Source organism: Bos grunniens, chromosome 1 (assembly GCF_055505025.1).
Source record: "Bos grunniens cultivar Pamir isolate PY7600 chromosome 1, Bosgru_T2T1.0, whole genome shotgun sequence".
NCBI classification, from domain to species: Eukaryota; Metazoa; Chordata; class Mammalia; order Artiodactyla; family Bovidae; genus Bos; species Bos grunniens.
Genome location: NC_141165.1, coordinates 38,920,121 through 38,935,753, shown reverse-complemented (window position 1 = coordinate 38,935,753; position 15,633 = coordinate 38,920,121). Strand labels below are relative to the sequence as shown.

The 15,633-nt window shown below is 39.6% G+C and overlaps 1 protein-coding gene across 2 annotated transcripts in view; it reads left to right on the top strand.

The window, feature by feature from the left end:
* WWTR1 (WW domain containing transcription regulator 1) overlaps positions 1-15,633 on the top strand; it is a 149,038-nt gene that overhangs the window by 84,039 nt on the left and 49,366 nt on the right. The gene's annotated exons all lie outside the window — the stretch shown is intronic.

Below are 15,633 nucleotides of genomic sequence, written 5' to 3'. Positions count from 1 at the left end.
CCACACCAAGGCAAGAAGGGTACTTATCGTTTTCCTGTGAATTTGGTCCCTGAAGAGTACCAAAGGGTACAATTCTGGCTTCAAATCTCTTTGCTTCCTTCCTTTTCTTCTCCCTCATAATGTGCGACTGATACCAGACTAGGTATTTTCTTGACTTATCTCATGCAGTCCTCACAACAACCCTAAAAGAAGTGATAGCACTCCCATTTTATATATGCAGAAACTTTTCCAAAGTCCCGGCTTGTGCGCTAGTAGAGCCAGAATTGAAACTGAGGTTGGTCTGGTTGTAGGATGCATTCAACCCTTGCATAATCTGCGAGTGGCTTCTCCCCACATCTACCCTAGGAAAGGACGGTTCACATTTCACTTCATTTTGAATAGGTGTGATTTTAGTCTTGAGATTAGTTTCTGCTAATTGCAAAACAAGTAAATTTCCACCCACTGGAGAGAATCCGGTGTGAATGAATACACTCCTGCAACAGAACCAATCAGCTTTTGTTGTTAGCCATTCTTCCCTGCCCCTAAAAGGTAAAGTTTTTAAAAAGATAGTGCATTTTCAGGTGACGTTTCCATTTAAGATCAGATGTCCAGATACTGTTTTATACACAGAACAGAATTTTAGAGAATGAAAAGAATCTCTGTTGGATTTTCAAGAATGAACAGATGAAAATGGAAGCAGTTTTCCTAGACACCCTCCATTTATAACTGTGGCTTAGCCATAGTGAGTATGGACTCAAGGAGATCTGAGTCAGTATACTCAAGTAAATATGTTGTCCCTTCTTTCAGGAAGTCTGGATCTACCATTTTAAAGCCTGCAGATGTAAAATATATACAAAAGGCAAACGACTTGGAACAGCCTCTGTTGTGTTTCGTATCTAAAGGGCAGATCAAGGAAAATGGTGCCAGTGCTTGTATGAGCAGTGGTAAACCAAAGCTTCCCATGAGTCATTTGTCCCCAGTATATCAGAGCTCAAGTAGAAAGCAGATGTGAGTACAGCAAAGAAACCACAAATTAGGTAACATTAGACTGTTTCAGGGTTTCTTTAACCATTTAATTTTTACTGAAAGTTCTAAAAGCTGATTATTAAAGTATTATTGCTAACTTTGTAGTCAGTCTTCATTGGAAAAGATCTTTCATGGACCTGGTTAAAAAAACTCAAACTCTTTTCAAAGGGGTGTCAAAAAGCAAGTCTCCCTGTGATCACCATGCCTCGGTCCTTTATGTGTTGCCTGGAGTCAATCAGTGTTTCCAGTCTTATGTACGTTTCTTCACATAAATGCTGGCACATTATATCCACTGTTCTGCACCTTGGTTTTTCCACTTTCATATCTGTACACACAAAGCTGTCTTGTTTGTTTTTTTTTTAAATTGCCCAATATAAATATTTAACTGGCCTCCATCTGATGGGTGTTGAGATTTAGTGTGTTGTTAGTGCACCCAATATTGGAGTGAATATCCTTGTTTATGCTCGTTTATGTACTTCCCTTAATTTTTAAAAATTGCACAAGTAGGAAGAGGACTAGATTAGAAGGACTTTGATGCTAAAAACTCAATACTGAAAGCACAGGTGAGGTCCTCCCTCACCTTGCAACACACTAAAAGCCCAACTGTTGGTAAAGTTCATCTAAAGAAATTGTAATCGGAATGTCTGAAACAAGTTTACCTGTGGCTGAATGAAATACTTTTCCCCAGATCTCTAATAAATTGGGGCAGTGAATTTCTCAAGACACACATTCTGGGATTTTTCCAATAATATTTGAGTGTTTGCCCACTACAGAGTGTGTTCCTAGCCTCTTGACAATCACAGATGTATCCCAAGAATGGAAATATAGTGGGGAATCCAAAGTAAGCTCCAAAGACTGGGGATATTTAGAGTCACAATATGGTCCTAATAATAAATGATTTACTCAGAGTATTTTATTTTAAGCTATAGCTTTGCCTGTAGTTTATACTCTCTATTATCAGTCTTTAAAAATAGAACAGATTTTTCTACTTTTTCTTTTAAGATTTAACATGTGGTATTCCGTTTTCATTATTTTGAAAGTAATAGGTATACTTCTGTTTACATATATCTATTTATATTATTAGTGTGTATATGTATATAAACATATATATAAAGTCATTATTTTGAAGATAACTCAAAATTTCTAGGTCTGTTTTATCAACCACAATTTTTTTTTTTACCTTTTAAGTGGAGAAGATCCTTCTCTTCCTTCTACTTCTTAAATCTCAAATTTTGGTTTTTTCAATGGCATGCATCTGACAAATAAGTGAACTTAAGTCATATGTCCCCTTCACCAACAGGTTTTTAGGTACACGTGAAAATGATGTCAAAATACAGTGAACATTACTGTCAGGTGATGGAATGAGTACCTTTACTAGTCTAATTTATGTATTTCTCGAGCTATGATATGGGCTTCCCTGATGGCTCAGACAGTACAGAACCTGCCTGCAATGTGGAAGACCCAAGTTCGATCGATCCCTGGCTTGGGAAGATCCCATGGAGAAGGGAATGGCAACACACTTCAGTATTCTTGTCTGGAGAATTCCATGGACAGAGAAGCCTGGTGGGCCACAGTCTGTGGGGTCACAAAGAGTCGGACACGACTGAGCAACTATAATCAGTGACATAGCAAAATATATTCAGCAGTAAATCTCCTTATATTGCAATTCTGAGTTTTCCTGTGGATTAGAGACATGGTCCTGGGAGTCAGACTGTCAGAATTGGAGTCTTGGCTCTGCCTATTGGTGACTCTGTTAAGTTGCTTAATTCTGCCTCAGTTTCTCCATATGTAAAATGAGGATTATATTTACAGTGTGAGGAGGTTGTATGAGTTTATAAGTAAAGTGTGTAGATCCATGCCTGGCACATAATGAAATATTATCATCATTGTGTTTTTGGAAATAAGAGCTTTATTTTGTTTTATTTAATTATATGTTATATTTGAGGACAATTTCATTGTTCAAATTAAAAGCTCTCAAAAAAAAAAAAAAAACCCAGGAAAGATTTATTTTAGATTGGTTAGTGTGCTGCTGCTGCTAAGTCACTTCAGTCGTGTCTAACTCTGTGCGACCCCATAGATAGAAGCCCACCAGGCTCCCCCGTCCCTGGGACTCTTCAGGCAAGAACATGGGAGTGGGTTGCCAGCTTTAAATTAGGAACACTATTTTTAACTTTCAGTGAGGATAGCGCCCCCTGGTGCAAATATTTCAGGTCTCCTCCCTTCCCGCCACTCCCTGCCAGCCCAAGAAACCTTTTGTCAGTCAGTAAGTCAGTATTACAGTATTCTGGCCTGGAGAATCCCATGGACAGAGGAGCCTGGCAGGCTATAGACCATGGGGTCGGAAAAATCAGACATGACTTCCGCTCAGTTGTGTCCGACTCTTTGTGACGCCATGGACTATACAGTCCATGGAATTCTCCAGGCCAGAATACTGGAGTGGGTAGCCTTTTCCTTCTCCAGGGGATCTTCCCTGGGGGAATCGAACCAGGGTCTCCTGCATTTCAGGTGGATTCTTTACCAACTGAGCTATGAGGGAAGCTTTTGTCAGTGGATATCTCATTTTTTCAGTGGATATATTCCTGAAACGTGGGTTGTAAGGCAAGTCATATTTTAATTGCAAGAGAAGACACCCATCACTTAAAGGCATCCTGGAATGAGTGACTTTGTGAAAGTCATTTGGTGAGTGACTTTGTGACCATACTTTTGTCAGGATGCAGATTTGTTGTGTAATTAACCTTGCTCTCTTTCCAAATGCCAAAGTAAAACAGAATAGTCTCTCAAGGGGTTATTTCAAATAGCCATCTCCACCTTGGTCTAATTTTTAACGGAAATTTTTGTTTTCGTGTTTACCAAATTGGATTGTCTGTTAGGTTTTATCCAATTTGATTCTGTCTGGGCAGATAGATCCCCTTTGAGTCTGAGTCCCCAGAGATACCCAGTGAATGGTAGCAGAAAGGAAGGTCTTGGAGAACTTTAGACAGTGAAGCGCAGACGGAGATTACCACTGAGTGGAAGCTGTATCACTTGGGGGCTGACAGCTTGTTTGAAATCCTCACTTTTACGTGACACAGTGAAGGAGGAAGATTACTGTCCATGTGAAAGTTGATTTTTTTTTTCGTGACACACACCAGGTAGGATTTCCTGTCTTTTCAGTGAGTTCGTTGGTATGATTAATTACTATTAATAGCTACTCTGTTTTATTGAAGGAGGGGAAAATGAAGCAAACAAAAAAAAGGACTCTACACAGGCCATATCATAATACATGAAATAATGGGCTTGGGGGAAACGAAACGTGCTAAGGAAATCAGTTAGGTTGTTACGGCGGTGATGGGGGTGAGGCGGAGGGCAGGGACCTTTTGGTATAGTGGTTAATGGGAAGACTTGCAGTCAGAACTGAATTTCTCTCTTGGGTTAGACATTTACTACTTTTGCTTACTCGTTAACCTGGGTCTTATTTCCCTTATTTGTAATTTGGTGATAATGATAGTCTTTTCCCCATAAAAGTTTTGATTATTTAGGTATTGCATATTTTGCAATACTTAATATAGCATAAAAAATGCAACCCCCTCCCCCGCCAGAACTGTATTGTTATCACTATTATTATGAACTGGCAGCCTGGTTTGTTCTCACTTTCCTGGCCCCTGTGTAGCTGGAGGAAGAGCTTGTGGTGTGTGCATTAGAAACGTTGATCTTTTAGACCCTTTGCTTCCATGTTGAGAAAATAATCTTTAAGCCCAGCCAGTGATGGTGAAAAGATGAAGAGACGCGTGCTCAAGCCCTGGCTCCTTCATGGGTAGAGGGAGTTTCTGAAGAGCAGGTTCACCTTGAACTCTACCTGAAGAAACTTCTCCCTCTGCAAGTGTATTGGTGTCCAGGTTTTCCCATTTCTCAGCACGTGCATGCATGCGTACTAAGTCACTTTAGTCATACCCGACTCTTTGCGACTCCATGGACTGGAGCCCACCAGGCTCCTCTGTCCATGGGGATTCTCCAGGCAAGAATACTGGAGTGGGTTGCCATGGTCTCCTCCAGGGAATCTTCCTGACCCAGGAATTGAACCCATGTCTCTTATGTCTCCAGGATTAGCTGATGGGTTCTTTACCACTGGTGCCACCTACGAAGCCCTTTCTCAGCACCTGAGGACTGAAATCATGCAGTAACTTAAAATCTGCCCATATTTTCAAATGTTTTTGGGGGAGAGAAAGTGACAGGCAATTTTTGCTTTTCTGTGATAATCCTAGCGATCATCAACCATGGTGTGCTGAGCCCCTGTCACACATTAACAGACCTTGTTTTGGAATGAGACCCCGACCTGGGGTGCCAGTATCCTCCCAGACAGGACAGGAAAAATAAAGACTGTATAACAGCTTCACCAGACTGCCAGCCCTAGCCAGTTCAGAAACTTCTGGTAAAGTGCAGCCAGAGTGTATTTTTAATGCTATAGGAATTTTTAAAATATCACACACTCTCACACACGCTCCCTCTTTGAAGATGTGCCATCCACCAGGCCAGAATCTGTCCTCCAGGTCTGTCTTGATCTGTGCTTCAAATTATAAACACATGTGTGGTTTCCTTGCTTGCTTACTTTTGCAGGGTACGCTTTTCAAGACAAGATGGAAAATCTTGTCTCTGCTCAGTTTGCAAAGTTGGCTCCCCTGTCCCTCTAGGAAGTGTTCAAAGGCACTTAAAGACGTTTTACCAAAAGCAAATAAAATAGCTAAGGAACACCTCAGCCTAGTGTTGCTGAAAGCATGTGGAGAAGTGTCCTGAAAGTTTACTGGAAGTTAGATTTATATGTGGGCTATCTTATTTTTGTCTTTTTCCAGTAGTTACCCCCCCCCACCCCCCGCCCCGGATTAAATTTATGTAGTGAGTTTATGGCAGACACATCTGGCTACTGTGATTTTTCCAGCTCTGTTCTCACTACTTTTTGAACTTTGTGGTTTCTGCAGCATAAATTAGCCTAATGCGCACAGACACATACACACGCAAATCCAAAGACAAACTGGAAAACCTCCACCTTTGTTGGGGAGAGTTGGGGTGATGGGGCGTTGATAAGATTGCTGTGGTGCAAAGTGGGTCTTTACGGAAGACTGGTGGGCATAGGGAAAGGGGAAGGGGTTCTGTTTTTTTTTTTTCCCCCTTTCTTGGTTTTAAAAAAGAGAGAACAGGGACTTCCTGGGCGTTAAGTGGTTAAGACTTTGCCTTCCAGTGTAGTGGGTGCCGGTTCAATCCCTGGTCAACCAAAACACAAAACAGAAGCAATATTGTAACAAATTCAGTAAAGACTGAGAAAAGGCCCACATTAAAAAAAAAAACTTAACTATTTTCTAAACTGCAGAAAATCAACACTATTTTCTTAGATTTAGAGTTGTCAGGATTTACTCTATTTAATCGACATTATCGTAGACTGCACTTTTGGAGTTTCCTAAAAGAGATTCATTACAGTTCCTTCCTTCTAAGGCTTTTAAAGACTAAGTGAAATGGGGCCTGAAAACCAATAATAAAGTCAACTGATCAATTCTTCTTATGCAATAAAGCTGGGCGTAATGTTATATAAGGGTTTTCCAGGTGGTGCTAGTGGTAAAGAACCTGCCTGCCAATGTAGGTGACGTAAAACACTTGGGTTTGATCCCTGGGCCTGAAAGATCCCTCGGAGGAGGGCATGGCAACCCACTCCAGCATTATTGCCTGGAGAATCCCATGGACAGAGGAGCCTGGCAGGCTACATCCATAGGGTCGCAAAGAGTCAGATGTGACTGAAGAGACTTAGCATGCATGCGCACAATGGTATATAAAGAAATGAACCTTGTGTTTTCTTAAATCTCTCATCTATATCAGTATTCATTCATATGCTTGCATTAAGGTGACATGATGAAGACTTGTGTTAATAGATTTTATCACTCCAAATTTAGAAATGTAGGTAAGATAAAGTAAGACTCTTTGATAAGAAGTCTCAAGAGCCATTGAAAATGTTTGATGCCACAGCTTTGCTAAGAAATATTCTCCAAGGTAAAATTCTGAAATAGCTGCTAGGTGAACTATTTGGAAGACTATACAAAAATGTGTTGTTTATTGGATACCACTGACGTTAAATGCTTGCAATATGAAAATAAATATATTTGTAGCCACTGACACAATTGTCATAGGACTACATAGCACATGGAAAACTGGTTTATTATATCAGTCTAATTTGATAAAGTAGGCAAAATTGTTTATACTATGATTATAATTTTGTTTCTTAAAAAAGACTTTGTTGAGATTTTCTTTTCCCATGACACGCTGCTCTCAACCTGTGTATTTCTAGCCCATGGCCAAGTGCATTACGCATCACGGGTGCACCATTTTGTAGAATAAGTGTATTGGGTGAATCAATTATGTGTTTTTAGATGTTGATAGAGATTATAATAAGGCTTTTCAATCGGGGGTGGTCCCCTTAATTTTCTTTTAAATATAGTGATATTCTTTTTTTAATAGCCAAAATAAAAGGAGAACTATTTGGTTGGTGAAAGTGTTAATCACTTAGTAGTGTCCGACTCTTTGTGACCCCATAGACAGTAGACTACAGGCTCCTCCATCCATAGAATTCTCCAGGCAAGAATACTGGAGTGGGTTTGCCATTTCCCACTCCAGGAAATCTTCCTGACCCAGGAATCAAACCCATGTCTCCTGTATTGCAGGCAGGTTCTTTACCGTGAGTCATCAGAGAAGCCTTGAGTTTTTTATTGTGAGAGGAGGATGGGGTGTAGGGAAGAAAACTCTAGGCTCCGTGTGCAGTTTAGACAAAACCATGAATTGTTAAGCTTCTCTGCAGCTGAGTCTATTTGTGGCAAACAAGTCGTACCCTAGTCTCTTAAGATTAGTGTTTCTTTAAGTGGGGCCTAGCTGGGTAGGATTCCTTGGGGCATTTGTTAAACACACAACTTCAGAGTCCAGTAGTCGTGTGGATTGCTCCCCAAAGAAGAATCACGGGCAGCTGCTAGGAGGAAGCCCGCCTGGACCCCACCCCTGGGAAATCCTGCCTTGGACCGTGTAGGGTGGGGTCTGGGAATGGGCGCTGTTTTCAAGTGTTCAGATGCCTCTGGTCATCAGCCAAGTATAGGAACAGCCACAGAACTGTGTGCCTTAGCACAGAGATGGGAAGCTAACAGCTGGCAAAAACCCACTCAGAAATCCAGCCTCTAACTTGAGTTACCTGAAAAGAACTCTTAAGTTTTAGCTGTACAACATAGTGATTCACAATTTTTAAAGATTATACTCCATTTATAATTATTACAAAATACTGGTTTCATTCCCTGTGCTGTACGATGTATCTTTATGGCTTATTTATTGTACACAGAGTAGTTTGTCCCTCTTAATCTCCTCCCCCTATCTTGCCCCTCCCTGCTTCCCTCTCCCCACTGGTAACCATTAGTTTGTTCTCTATGTCTGTGAGTCTGTTTTTGTTTTGTTATATACACTCATTTGTTGTGCTTTGTAGATTCCACTCATAAATGATAATAGACAATATTTATCTTTCTCTGTCTGACTTATGTCGCCAGCTTCTGAGTGGGATTTTTGCCTGAAATAGACATTTATGGTGACATTGGCACTTGTCGCCCTTGGTACTTGGTGTCAGTGCACACGTGAGCTTTGGTATGTGAATGTCGAAGCCGCTTTCCAGAAATTTCAAAAACCAGGGGAGATGTTGCTGTTTTGCATCCTGATTATTGAGATGTGTTGTATAAATTCACAAGATCAGTGTGTAAGCCCACCTTGAACTTCACTAGCTGAGAACTGACCAAAGAGGCCTCTACAGGCTTAAAAGTAAAAGCGTTAGTCACTCAGTCGTGTCTGACTCTTTGCAATCTCTTTGCGATCCCATGCGATCCTCTGTAGCCCACCAGGCCCCTCTATCCATGGAATTCTCCAGGCAAAAATTCTGGAGTGAGTGCCATTCCCTTTTCCAGGGGATCTTTCTGACCCAAGGATTGAATCCAGGTCTCATGCATTACAAGCAGATTATTTACCATCTGAACCACCAGGGAAGCCCCCTCTACAGGCTGAAGCCCCTGAAAAATTCCAGAGGGGGTGCCCCATACCCAAAGATGAACAGATCCTCTTAGGAAGGAGGTCAAGGCCAGATCAAGCTTTTCCTTTGTCCCTTTTTTGTAGGCACCATGTTTATTTACTTATTTATTTTTAATGGGTTCTAAACTCTTCACCAAGCTGTAGGCCTCGGTTGAGAATTTTAAAAATAATTTGGACAGTTTTAGTACATCTGCTGGCTGACTTTCAGTAGTTTGCCCCCAGGAGCTTCCTTGCTGTGGAGAATGTCATCCAGTTAAAGTTTTAGGCAGAGGGATGCTGGGATGGTAGTCATTTGGCCATTTGTTCCAAATTGATGTGTTGAGTGACATCTGGACACTTTTTCTTTGATCTCCTCTTTGGGGCTCCTGGTGATGTTGACCCCGCCTGGGTGTGATCATCACCTCCCCCCCCCCCCCCCCCAGTATCAACTGCAAGATTGATTTCTTCTTCCTTTCTGGAAGTCTAAATTTATTCCCAGGGTGTTCTGCAGTTGCTGGTGGTCAGGAACAGCTGTTGTGCCACGCTTGACTTGGAATAATTCTCTGTGATGAAGTCAGCAAAATATTGATAATACCATAAGAGAATCCAGGAAAACAAAAGCCTTCATGGTCTTTTCTCATTAAGTGTGCCGAAGAGGGGAAGATCTCCCTGGAAAAAGTAAAGCAGGGGAAAATGAGGCCTTAAAACATATTTGAGGCAGCAAGATTCAGGAATGTTATTTTCTCCCATATTATATAATTACTACTTGGTCATCATAAACAGTACTGATCAGCCAAAAATGAGAAAATAAAAATACTGTAATGTGATCATTCAAAATCACACTAACTCTCATATTTCTCTTTTTCAAGTATAAATGTAAACAAAAGAGGTTGGAGAATCCTCTAATTCTTTTTTTGCAGCTGCTTTTTTCACTTAATGTATCATGAGCATCTGTTTCAATGTACATTTTTTGATTAGCTGTTTTTATTGGAAAAGTAACACAAACCTGGCACAACATTCATGCAGTTCTAAAGAGTTCCAGAGAGGTAAGATTCTGTCACACCAGGACCCCCAGCCTTTCTCTCCTCCCCAGTGAAACAACGACTACCAGTTTCCTCAGTACGTTGGGGGTTGGTTCCAGGACCCCTGCAGATGCTAAAATCTGAGGATGCTTAAATCTCTTGTATGAAATGGTGCAGTGCAGTCCACCCTCCATATCCACGGTTCTGCATCTGCAGGTTCCATTTCTTTTTTAAAAATTTATTTTTAAAAAATAATTTTTTTTATTTATTTGTTTTTGGCTGTGCTGGTTCTTTGTTGCTACGTGGGCTTTTCTCTCACTGGGGCAAGCGGGGCTTTAGGTGTCCAGGCTTCAGTACCTGTGGCTCTTGGGCTCTAGAGCACAGGCTCAGTAGTGGTGGCGCATGGGCTTAGTTGCTCTGAGGCATGTGGGGTCTTCCCGGATTAGGGATTGAATTTGTGTCTCCTGCATTATTAGCAGAAGGACTCCTTACCCCTGAGCCACCAGGGAAGCCCTTCAGGTTCCATTTCTATCCCAAATCGGTTGCATCCTTAGATGCAGAAACCACAGGTACAGAGGGCTATTTGTATTTCAGAAATACTCTATATATGTATGTGTCCTTAGATAGATATGCCTTTTTAAAAACTTAACATATATTAGAGAGCTTTCTAAATTGGCACTTACAGATGTATTTATTCTTTTTTATCAGTAAAAAATATTCTACTCTACAGACAAACCATAGTTATTCAACCAGTCCTCTATGCTGAATATTTAAGTTCTTTGCTAATTGTTTGCTATTAGTAGACAAAGCCACAGTGTGCATCCCTCTATGCAAATCCTTGTGCCATATGCTGTTTATGTGGAGGACAGTTTTGCAGAGGTGAAATTCCTGGGTCCAAAGTTATGTGCATTTCAAGTTTTATTTATTTATTTATTTTTGTTTAATATTTGTCTTTTTTTTTTAATTTAATTTAATTTAATTTAATTTAATTTTTGAACTGTACAATATTGTGTTGGTTCTGCCGTATATCGAAATGAATCCGCCACAGGCATACACGTGTTCCCCATCCTGAACCCTTCTCCCTCCTCCCTCCCCATACCATCCCTCTGGGTCATCCCAGTGCACCAGCCCCAAGCATCCAGTATCGTGCATCTAACCTGGACTGGCGACTCGTTTCATATATGATATTATACATATTTCAATGCCATTCTCCCAAATCATCTCACCCTCTCCCTCTCCCACAGAGTCCAGAAGACTCTTCTATACATCAGTGTCTCTTTTGCTGTCTCGTATACAGGGTTATTGTTACCATTTTTCTAAATTCCATATATATGCGTTAGTATACTGTATTGGTGTTTTTCCTTCTGGCTTACTTCACTCTGTATAATAGGCTCCAGTTTCATCCACCTCATTAGAACTGATTCAAATGTATTCTTTTTAATGGCTGAGTAATACTCCATTGTGTATATGTACCATAGCTTTCTTATCCATTCATCTGCTGATGGACATCTAGGTTGCTTCCATGTCCTGGCTATTGTAAACAGTGCTGTGATGAACATTGGGGTACATGAGTCTCTTTCCCTTCTGGTTTCCTCAGTGTGTATGCCCAGCAGTGGGATTGCTGGATCATAAGGCAGTTCTATTTCCAGTTTTTTAAGGAATCTCCACACTGTTCTCCATAGTGGCTGTACTAGTTTGCATTCTCACCAACAGTGTAAGAGGGTTCCCTTTTCTCCACACCCTCTCCAGCATTTATTACTTGTAGACTTTTGGATCGCAGCCATTCTGACTGGCGTGAAATGGTACCTCATAGTGGTTTTGGTTTGCATTGCTCTGATAATGAGTGATGTTGAGCATTTTTTCATGTGTTTGTTAGCCATCTGTATGTCTTCTTTAGAGAAATGTCTATTTAGTTCTTTGGCCCATTTTTTGATTGGGTCATTTATTTTTCTGAAATTGAGCTGTAGGAGTTACTTGTATATTTTTGAGATTAGTTGTTTGTCAGTTGCTTCATTTGCTATTATTTTCTCCCATTCTGAAGGCTGTCTTTTCACCTTGCTTATAGTTTCCTTTGTTGTGTAGAAGCTTTTAAGTTTAATTAGGTCCCATTTGTTTATTTTTGCTTTTATTTCCAATATTCTTGGAGGTGAGTCATAGAGGGTCCTGCTGTGATGTATGTCGGAGAGTGTTTTGCCTATGTTCTCCTCTAGGAGTTTTATAGTTTCTGGTCTTACGTTTAGATCTTTAATCCATTTTGAGTTTCTTTTTGTGTATGGTGTTAGAAAGTGGTCTAGTTTCATTCTTTTACAAGTGGTTGACCAGATTTCCCAGCACCACTTGTTAAAGAGATTGTCTTTAATCCATTGTATATTCTTGCCTCCTTTGTCAAAGATAAGGTGTCCATAGGTGCGTGGATTTATCTCTGGGCTTTCTATTTTGTTTCATTGATCTATATTTCTGTCTTTGTGCCAGTACCATACTGTCTTGATAACTGTGGCTTTGTAGTAGAGCCTGAAGTCAGGCAGGTTGATTCCTCCAGTTCCATTCTTCTTTCTCAAGATAGCTTTGGCTATTCGAGGTTTTTTGTATTTCCATACAAATTGTGAAATTATTTGTTCTAGCTCTGTGAAGAATACCGTTGGTAGCTTGATAGGGATTGCATTGAATCTATAAATTGCTTTGGGTAGTATACTCATTTTCACTATATTGATTCTTCCAATTCATGAACATGGTATATTTCTCCATCTATTAGTGTCCTCTTTGATTTCTTTCACCAGTGTTTTATAGTTTTCTATATATAGATCTTTAGTTTCTTTAGGTAGATATATTCCTAAGTATTTTATTCTTTTCGTTGCAATGGTGAGTGGAATTGTTTCCTTAATTTCTCTTTCTGTTTTCTCACTATTAGTGTATAGGAATGCAAGGGATTTCTGTGTGTTGATTTTATATCCTGCAACTTTACTATATTCCTTGATTAGTTCTAGTAATTTTCTGGTGGAGTCTTTAGGGTTTTCTATGTAGAGGATCATGTCATCTGCAAACAGTGAGAGTTTTACTTCTTCTTTTCCAATTTGGATTCCTTTTATTTATTTTTCTGCTCTGATTGCTGTGGCCAAAACTTCCAAAACTATGTTGAATAGTAATGGTGAAAGTGGGCACCCTTGTCTTGTTCCTGACTTTAGAGGACATGCTTTCAATTTTTCACCATTGAGGATAATGTTTGCTGTGGGTTTGTCATATATAGCTTTTATTATGTTGAGGTATGTTCCTTCTATTCCTGCTTTCTGGAGAGTTTTTATCATAAATGGATGTTGGATTTTGTCAAAGGCTTTCTCTGCATCTATTGAGATAATCATATGGTTTTTATTTTTCAATTTGTTAATGTGGTGTGTTACATTGATTGATTTGTGGATATTGAAGAATCCTTGCATCCCTGGGATAAAGCCCACTTGGTCATGATGTATGATCTTTTTAATGTGTTGTTGGATTCTGATTGCTAGAATTTTGTTAAGGATTTTTGCATCTATGATCAGTGATCAGTTCATCAGTGATATTGGCCTGTAGTTTTCTTTTTTTGTGGCATCTTTGTCAAGTTTTGGTATTAGGGTGATGGTGGCCTCATAGAATGAGTTTGGAAGTTTACCTTCCTCTGCAATTTTCTGGAAGAGTTTGAGTAGGATAGGTGTTAGCTCTTCTCTAAATTTTTGGTAAAATTCAGCTGTGAAGCCGTCTGGACCTGGGCTTTTGTTTGCTGGAAGATTTCTGATTACAGTTTCAATTTCTGTGCTTGTGATGGGTCTGTTAAGATTTTCTATTTCTTCCTGGTCCAGTTTTGGAAAGTTGTACTTTTCTAAGAATTTGTCCATTTCTTCCACGTTGTCCATTTTATTGGCATATAATTGCTGATAGTAGTCTCTTATGATCCTTTGTATTTCTGTGTTGTCTGTTGTGATCCCTCCATTTTCATTTCTAATTTTATTGATTTGATTTTTCTCCCTTTGTTTCTTGATGAGTCTGGCTAATGGTTTGTCAACTTTATTTATCCTTTCAAAGAACCAGCTTTTGGCTTTGTTGATTTTTGCTATGGTCTCTTTTGTTTCTTTTGCATTTATTTCTGCCCTAATTTTTAAGATTTCTTTCCTTCTACTAACCCTGGGGTTCTTCATTTCTTCCTATTCTAGTTGCTTTAGGTGTAGAGTTAGGTTATTTATTTGACTTTTTTCTTGTTTCTTGAGGTATGCCTGTATTGCTATGCACTTTCCCCTTAGGACTGCTTTTACAGTGTCCCACAGGTTTTGGGTTGTTGTGTTTTCATTTTCATTCGTTTCTATGCAAATTTTGATTTCTTTTTTGATTTCTTCTGTGATTTGTTGGTTATTCAGCAGCGTGTTGTTCAGCTTCCATATGTTGGAATTTTTAATAGTTTTTCTCCTGTTATTGAGATCTAATCTTACTGCATTGTGGTCAGAAAAGATGCTTGGAATGATTTCAATTTTTTTGAATTTACCAAGGCTAGAGTTATGGCCCAGGATGTGATCTATCCTGGAGAAGGTTCCATGTGCGCATTTCAAGTTTTAATAGCTGTTCCACTTTTCCTCTAAAATGGTGACATGAATTTATACTCCTACCATTAATGGGGCTTCCCAGGTGGTGCTAGTGGTAAATAACCCCCGACCCCCACCAATGCAGGAGACATAAGAGACTTGGGTTTGATCCCTGAGTCAGGAGAATCTCCTGGAGGACAGCTTGGCAACCCACTCCAGTATTCTTGCCTGGACAATCCCTGTAGACAGAGGAGCCTGGCAGGCTAGGGTCCATAGGCAAAGAATCGGACATGACTGAAGCGACTTGACATGCATGCAACGGTGTATTAAAGTGTTGCTTTCCTCCTACTCTGGCCAATAATGTTCATCATCAAACTTTTTAGTCTTTGTAATTCTGATTGGTATGGATTCTCATTGTTTAATGAGAATCTCCATGGGGTCGCAAAGAGTCAGACATGACTTGGCGACTAAACCACATTTCACTCATATATGTATAAATATGTATATGAATGGACTTGGGGCATATTTCTTCCTTTACACCATTACAGCCATCATGTTAATGGCTGTATAGTTGCCATTGTGTAATTCTATCATAACTTATTTTACCAGTTATTTTACTGGAGATATAAATGTTGATTCTATTTTTTATTATTTATATAGATTATATTATATGCAGTAAATGTTCTTGTACTTAAATTTTTGTGCCATCCTTTAATTTCCTCATTTTTTTCAAATTTCTTTGGAATGTTAATTTGTTAGGAAAGTATGAGAATTCCTTTTAAAAAATACAGTTTAAACGTGGTTTGCTTTTATCGAACTAAACAGGTAATTGTTTACCTAAATAGACAGTTTACTGCAGGCCTGCTCCGTTTGTTGTGAAGAATTGGTTTGGAGTGCTACTTTCTTTCACGAAATAATGATTTAAAGTTGCCACAAAAAAAGTGTACTTTTAGCCAGGCACCTCGCTTTTGCACTTGCTCTGGTTTTCAACTTGCGTATCCATATGTTTTTGA